The sequence below is a fragment of the Mus pahari genome, chromosome X (assembly GCF_900095145.1).
Source record: "Mus pahari chromosome X, PAHARI_EIJ_v1.1, whole genome shotgun sequence".
Taxonomy (NCBI): Eukaryota; Metazoa; Chordata; class Mammalia; order Rodentia; family Muridae; genus Mus; species Mus pahari.
In genome coordinates this window covers 80,816,278-80,824,543 of record NC_034613.1, presented here as the reverse complement: position 1 = coordinate 80,824,543, position 8,266 = coordinate 80,816,278, and the positions used below count along the sequence as shown (strand labels likewise).

The 8,266-nt window shown below is 43.8% G+C and overlaps 1 pseudogene; it reads right to left on the bottom strand.

The window, feature by feature from the left end:
* Positions 1-259: 259 nt before the first annotated feature.
* Positions 260-8,266, bottom strand: part of LOC110314402 — a 36,164-nt pseudogene continuing 28,157 nt past the window's right edge.

Here is an 8,266-nt window from a genome sequence, read left to right as displayed (position 1 = left end):
AAGCCCACTTATCATTGCTGGCTCTTGGAGGTAATTTGTACATAATAAAAATGCATGCAGTGTATATTTATATATTTATTTTTTATAAAAAAAAATCTCATCATATGGCCCAGGCTCACCACATAGCTTAATCTGCCCTTAAACTTGCATTCCTCCTACCCCAGGCTCTCAGCTTTGATTACAGGTGTGCAATGCCATGGCCAGCTGCAGTGTATAGGTTTTTTTTTTTTTTAATTTTAGGTATATAAACTACTTATTAACAGCAAAGGCCCAGAGACTCATTTCTTCTTGGCTACACCCACAGTACGGCCCCTGCGGCCAGTGGTCTTGGTGTGCTGGCCAAAAACACGAAGGCCCCCAAAGTGGCACAGCCTTCTATGGGCTCGAATTTTCTTCAGCCGCTCCAGGTCCTCACGCAGTTTATTGTCTAGACCGTTGGCCAGAACCTGGCTGTACTTGCCGTCCTTCCCATCCTTCTGTCTGTTCAAGAACCAGTCTGGGGGGGGGGGGGCTGGCGAGACGGCTCAGCGGGTAAGAGCACTGACTGCTCTTCAAAGGTCCTGAGTTCAAATCCCAGAAACCACATGGTGGCTCACAACCGTCTGTAATGAGATCTGACGCCCTCTTCTGGAGTGTCTGAAGACAGCTACAGTGTACTTATGTATAATAATAGTAAATCCTTTGTGCAGGAGCAAGCAAGCAGGGACTGAGCGAGCCGGAGCGAGCGGGGTTCCTAAAATTCAATTCCCAACAACCACACGAGGGCTCACAACCATCTGCACAGCTACAGTGTACTCACATACATAAAATAAATAAATAAATCTTAAGAAAAAAAAAAAAAAAGAACCATTCTGGGATCTTGTACTGTCGTGTGTTCTGCATGATGGTGATCACATGCTCTGCCCCATCCTCCGTGAGTTCTCCAGTCCTCTTGGTGACATCCATGTCCGCTTTCCCCAACACCACGTTAGCATAGCTCCGCCCCACGCCCTTAATGGCAGTGATGGCGAAGGCTCTTTTCCTCCACCCATCGATGTTGGCGTGGAGTATTCGCAAAATATGCTGGAACTTCTCAGGGATCATAGAGACATGGCGGCGGCACAGACGGCCGCGTGTATGCCTCCTGTGGAAGAGCTAGTTTTCAAAATTTATTCTGTGTGTCCGCGTGTGTCACCTTCGGGGAACCATACCTGTTTGGCCTGTGGAGCTCAGCAGGTAGGCGAGCTGTGCTGGCCAGTGAAGCTCATAAACTGTTCTGTTTCTGCCTCTTCTGTAAGGGGTGGTAAGTGCGATAGCATGCCCAGAAGTTGTTTTTTTTTTTTTTTTATATATATAAACTTTAATTATTTATTTTATGTATATAAGTACACTGTTGCTGTCCTCAGACACTCTAGCAGAGGGCATCAGATCTCATTACGGATGGTTGTGAGCCACCATGTGGTTGCTGGGATTTGAACTCAGGACCTCTGGAAGAGCAGTCAGTGTTCTTAACTGCTGGGGCATCTCTCCAGCCCTTGTTATTTATTTTATTTTATTTTTTAAATGTGGGTTCTGAGGACCTATGGACTGACCTGCCTCTCAGTCACTTGCAGTATAGTTGGCAAAGGGCAATCCTATAAGCTAACTTACCTGTAATTTCTAGAAAATCAAGTGATTCAGATCCTTTTAAGGGAGTATGTTTCAGAGACAATTCCAAAACAAACGTGTGAGAGACTATGACGGTGCCTAGATGGGCTCCAGCTTCTGGCCTTGTCTGTGCCATCTTCCCTGTACCCACAATGTTCCAAGTTCGACCTTGACTCACAATATTCCATCCACTGTCCTCCCCTGCCCCCACCCCATGCTGTTTGACCAGTGGCTTCCCTTAGGCCTTTACCTAGGCTCCCAGGACTCATTCAGTCTGCAGATGGCACTCCCGGAAAGCTAGTGAGAGTCACCTTCGGGGAGTGCCAAGAGAGTCTGACTGATTCTAGGAAGAGCAAAGAAAGGCGGTCTGGAACTCCAGTCAGCAAATGGAAGAAGCCACAGCTCCTGTCTTTGGACCCTGGGGGCGAAGACAAGAAAACAAAGTCACTGCAGAGAACTAAAGTGCTTGGGACTGGAGTAGTTCCCCAGTAGTCAGCATTAACCAGGGTAAACGTTAGAGTGGAATAATGTGGAATTCAATAGAAATGTACATTCCATCCACCGGGAGCCAGATGGCTTCATCACAGCTGATGCTATTACAATGGATACAAAAGGAATTAATGATTCACCAGTTCTTTCCTTTCCTCCCTTCCCCCCACACCTTTTCTTCAGCTTTAACAAACTGGTCTGGAGCCAACTGCGACATCAGTTTAGTAATGACTTTAAGCACCATTTCTGCTGCTATCATGGCAATTTAAATTGTCACTTTCTATTAAAAGGTCTACCTCAGAATGGTTTTAAGTGAAAGCGTTCCACACTGACAGTGCAATTAAACAAGAAAAAAATTCCTTTCTTGGGATGTCATTGCAAACACATTTTAAATAAGGGTTCAGCAGTGCCTTGCTAATTTAAACTACAGTATTGCTTTCTATTAAAGAATAGAAACCGAGTTGAGATTTCTCCCCATTTCCCTACCATGTGACACTTTGAATTGGCATCATGTCCCAGTCAAAGTCCTAGTGTACCTACGGGGTACCTGAATCTAAAAAGTATCTCTCCCGAGGCAGGCATTAGACAGAAATGGTTTTCCCCATGTGAAGGGGACAGGTGTCACCTTGCCCAGGCATTTGCTTTTAGAATTGCCCTTTTCTGACCCAGCACACCCTCTCCCACATGCTCCCATTGGTTATTCAGGGTGAGGAGTTTCAGTTGCAAGGCAGATTGCTTTACTAAGGTGATAACTCTCAGGTTTTTTTTTTAAAAAAGGACAATTAGAAAGTTTAGTGCGGACAATAATTCTGAGCAGAGGTATGCGAGTCTGTCTTCTCTCTCTCTCCCCTAAGTTTCCATCTTCAGGCGGTTTGTCCATTTCCCCAATCTCTTCTTCAATTGAGCCAAGGAAAGACACTTCAGACACTTTAGTCTTTGCATTTTAACACATAAATGGAAACAGAGCCCAGATGTTGAACAAGCCAGTACAAAATAACACGTTTTGCCCACCTCATTTGTCTTCTGGACTCCTGTAGCCCCAATAGTCCATAATTCCTAGGCATTTGGTTTAGATAGATTCCAGCTATCAGAGAGAATAACACAATTACATTCTTAGACGTTGGTGCCTTAAATTAGAAGTTGAGGAATATTTGAACAGCAGGAATGGCGGGCATTTTATTTTAATGGTCTTGAAGTGTTTCCAGGCTTTCTGACAGAACTTTATGTCATGAGCGATAGCCCTGCTCTCAAGCACATTAGGCCAGAAGTAAACGAGGTATAACACTTAAGTTGCTTCTGTGCGTTCTCAATTGGTATCGTTATTGCTCTGAAGGACACCGAGATAGCATCTCGAGAAAAGTGTCCCGATGATGGGTATCGAGATGCAATTTTTTATGTCTACACAATTACATTTCTCACTCCGCCATATTCCACACTTGACTGCCAGGAGAAAAAAAAAAGATGATCGATGTAAACCCAGTCCTCACAAGAATAATACATAAGCTGCTGGAATCGAAACTCATTTCATTTTACAAATTAGGCAAACTTTCTTGCAGTTCCATTCTCATTTTCTTCTTTTCTGTTAACATAACAGGCATTTGTATTTAACCCAAGGGCAGGTGGAAACAGAAAAAAAAATGGCCTGTTGATTTGGGGACTGATGGGGGTCAGGAAGGGGTCACCTCAAAAAGAAGTATTACCTCTTAAAAGGTAGAGGTGGAGGGGAGAAGAGAGGCGACAGAAACTTTCTTTGCAATGAATAACATGGAAAATGGAGAAATCAATAAAAGTGTGGAGCGGGACATATGAAAAAGTATGTACAAGGGACCAAGGACAGCTTCTGCCTTTGCTTTTGTTGGCTCCAAATGACAGGAATCTCTTCTGTTGCATTGGATTGGGGGGGGGGGGTGTTTCAGGGCTGGAAACTTTGGAAGAGTCCTTGCTTGACCTTCCTTAATTTCCTGGTGGCCATCAGCACGTCTCTCCTTAGCTTGTGGCTGCAGCCCTCCAACTGTGGCTTCTGTGTGTACACAGCCTCCTTTTTGTGGTGTGTGTGTGTGTGTGTGTGTGTGTGTGTGTGTTTGTGCGTGCACATGAGTGCGTGTATGCCCACTCTCCTCTTTTTCACTTTTTCCAGTGCTGGGGACCTTTTGCATGTTAGACAAGCACTCTACTAGTGAACTGCATTCCCAGCCCCAGGCTATAGGATTCTTCCTTCCCTTTCCTTCCCTTCCTCCTCCTCCCCCCTTCCTCCTTCCCCCTTCTCTCCCCTTCCTCATTCCTTTCCCCCTTCCTCCCTCCCCTTTGTCCCATGCCACTACACTTAGAGTGTAGTTTTGTTCAGAGGGCTGCACCTCTGAAGATTTGCTAGGTAGGAGCCATTTCTAAACCACTCTTCTATACTCCCTGACACCCAGACACAATAGCAATGCCACTGTGGAACCCAGAGCTTCTTGGTTGACCAAGAATGTGTTCTAATGACTAAGATGTGTTCTAAAGTTCCTTTCCCCAAGGACTGAGGAAAATGAACAGCAAGCTGGTAAAGTGAAAATTGACTTTTTAAGGCAAGATGCATGTTTGGAGAAAATTTTTGAAAGTAATTTCTTTGGAAATAATTTAGTAAAAGTTTCATTTTTACGTTTTGGCATTAAACCTGTTTTCTTTTGTTAAGCTTAGAATCTTAATAGAGTCAATCAAAATATATTAAATTTATTGAATTTATCAAAGAAAGTACTATTATGTATTAGAATATTTAAAAGGCCAACTTTAAGCTAGGGTGGTGGTGTATGCCTATAATTCCAGCATTAAGGAGGGTAAGACAGGAGGATGCTTAGCTTGCAGCCACTCTATGCTAAACAGTGAGCTAGTCTCAACACAACACAACACAACACAATGAAATGCAACACAGCGCATCATAGCACAACACAAAATGAATGAACACAAAAGCCAGACAAACGTTTTCTGTTTGGGAGTGTTCTAAATCCAAGTCATTTTTTTTTCCATTTTAAAAAGATTGTGGTTGAATCTATTGCTTAGTCATTTACATGTTCAGCATCTTTAAATACATACACATTGCTGTGTACCACCACCATCCATCTCCTGGACACTTCATCTTGTGAAAATGTCACTTCGTACTTTAAATAACTGCCCATTTCATCAGCCCTGGAAGATAGCTCTCTCGTTTCTTTTTTAAAAGTTACATTTCCCAATCTGTAGGTTGTTGCTTTGTCCTATTGGCTATGTTCTTTCCCTTACAGAAGCTTTCCAGTTTCATGAGGTCCCATGTATCAAGGCCTGACACTATTACTGAGGCTATGGAACACTCACAAAAAGGAACCTAGCATGACTGCCCTCTGAAAGACCCAACAAGCAGCTGAAAGAATCAGATGCGGATATTTGTAACCAACCAATGGACAGAAGCAGCTGGCCCCTGTTGTTGAATTAGGGAAGGCTGAAAGAAGCTGAGGAGAAGAGCGATCCTATAGGAGGACCAGCAGTCTTAATTAATCTGGACCCCCGAGATCTCTCAAACACTGAACCACCAAACAGACAGCATACACCAGCAGATAGGAGGCCCCCAACACACATACAGTAGAGGACTGCTGGGTCTGTGTTCATTCAGAGATGATGCACCTAACCCTCAAGAGACTGGAAGCCCCAGGGAGTTTAGAGGTCAGGTGGGGTGGGGGGTGGGGACATCCATGTGGAGACAGGGGGTGGGGTGGGGAGGAGCTGTGAGTTGTGAACCAGGAGGGGGATAAAATCTGGAGTGTAAAAAAGGGTTAAATAAAAAAATATAAAAAGAATAAAACAATGAAATTAACCAAAATAAAAAAGTTACACTTATTTATTAGTTATGTACATATGCATGCAGGTGCCACAGTGTATGTGTGAAGGTTAGAGTACAACTTGGAGGAGTCAGATCTCTTCTGTTATGTGATGTGGGGCTATAGGATTCTCAGCTTTCCAGGGACCCCCCCCCCCAGTGAACAACGAGGAGCCTGGGATCTATGCAAAAGGAAGAGGAATTTATTGTTCTAGTATGCTGGGGTTGCCATCCTGCACCTGAAGGAGAGGCGGGGATCCTAGGCAACCCGTTCAGCCAGTTTTTATACACCTTTCAGGGGTAAAATAGAGTAACAACCACTAGGCACAATGCGATGGGCAGTGTGACTTTTAAACTGATTGGTCCTTAGGCACGAGGTAGCAAGGATTTTCCTTGTCTGTGGGGGACAATGGTTGGTCTGCCCTGAGGAATGTGTCTGCTTGCTCTGACCTTCCCTCATCTACAGGTGGCCAATGGTTGGTCCCCCCTGTGGTCTGAAGAATGTAATTAGCCTCTCCCTTCTGGAGGGGAGGGGTGCCTAAGTGCTCTATGACCTCTCTTCTAGGAGGGAAGGGGCCTGGTGGAATTTTCCAAAGGTTTTGAGCTGACCTCTTCACTACCTAGGGATTGAACTCATGTCGTAATGCTCAGCAACTAACACCTTTTCTTGCTGAGCCATCTCAGGCTTTGCCCTTCTGCTTTCTATGTCAATGAGTCTGACTTCTCCAGAGACCTCATATAAGGAATGCTAACATCCCATTTTTATAATAAAAAAAAAATCAAGCTATATAGAGCCAATTAAGAGGCAGAAACCAAGGTTTGAAACATTAGGCTACAGAGCCAGATTTTGAAAATACATATTATTTTACATGTATGGGTGTTTGTCTGCATGTATGTTTGTGCACTGGTGTGTGTGTGTGTGGTGCCCTCAGAGGCCCAAAGAGGGCACTGGATCCCCTGGGGCTGGAGTCATAGGCAGTTGTGAGCTGCCATGTGGGTGCTGGGAATTGAACTCAGGTCCTCTGGAAGAGTAGCCAATACTGTTAACCACTGAACCATCTCTCTAGCCCCTAAAGTCAGAATATTAACCACTATACACATTTTTTTTTCTGAACATGCTCATTGTTGTAACTTACATCATTCCACAAAAACTTAAAACCTCACACCCAAAGTTCAACTATTTTTTAAAATTCAAAACATATGGATGGCTCTCTTTCTACAGAGTCAAACACCTGTGGGCAGATGATGTTTCATGAAGTTGAGCACAAGGACAGGGAAACAGGCTGCTGTCGGTTAAACATTGTAATCATTGGAGCCTGCTGTATTAGCATCAGAGTGAGACTGATCAGGTAAGGAAAGAACCGCCTGGTGGCTGAGCCATTTGGTTTGAAAAGGCAACAACTTCAAACAACCCATTAAGATTTCAGTATTAATAAATATATGCTGCTTCCTCCTCCTCTTCCTCTCCCTCCCCTTCTTCTTATGAGACGGGGTGTCAGTTTGTAGCTTAGCTGTCCTGGAACTCATTATGTAGAGTAGGCTGGTCTTGAAGTCACAAAGATCCTCCCTTTTCTGTTTTCCAAGAGCTCTAGGATCCGATACACCACCATATCCAAAAATATGTGCTTATTCTTAATGCAATTCTCCTTTTGGAAATAATGCATCATGCTTAGATGCTTAAAATATACTTATTTTTTCTTTCTTTGAACAGATTCAAATACTTTTCCTTTTCTCTTCTTTCTCTCCTATAGGACCAATTAAACACTTTACATTTTCCAGGAACTCACGATTCAGCTCCAAGCCTAAAGCAGGAGGATCCGAGATTCAGAATCTATCAGAAAATGTGAGCAGCAGAGATGTAACAACTCAGAATTATCACGCATGCATCTGTGCATGCTTTTGTGTGTGTGTGTGTGTGTTTGTGTGTTTGTGTGTGTGTGTGTATGTGTGTTTGTGTGTGTGTGTTTGTGTGTGTGTGTTTGTGTGTGTGTGTGTTTGTGTGTTTGTGTGTGTGTGTTTGTGTGTTTGTGTGTGTGTGTGTGTGTGTGTGTGTGTGTGTACACAGAGAACAGGGTATCGAAGTCTCTACTATACAGTAAGACATTCTTGTTTGGGCTAATTTAGCTCAAGTTAATTTCTGATTCTTGTACTTATGACTGGATTTGAAAATCAACATATGCCGGGCATGGTGGCGCATGTCTTTAATCCCAGCACTTGGGAGGCAGAGGCAGGCGGATTTCTGAGTTCGAGGCTGGCCTGGTCTACAAAGTGAGTTCCAGGACAGCCAGGGCTATACAGAGCAACCCTGTCTCAAAAAAACCAAAA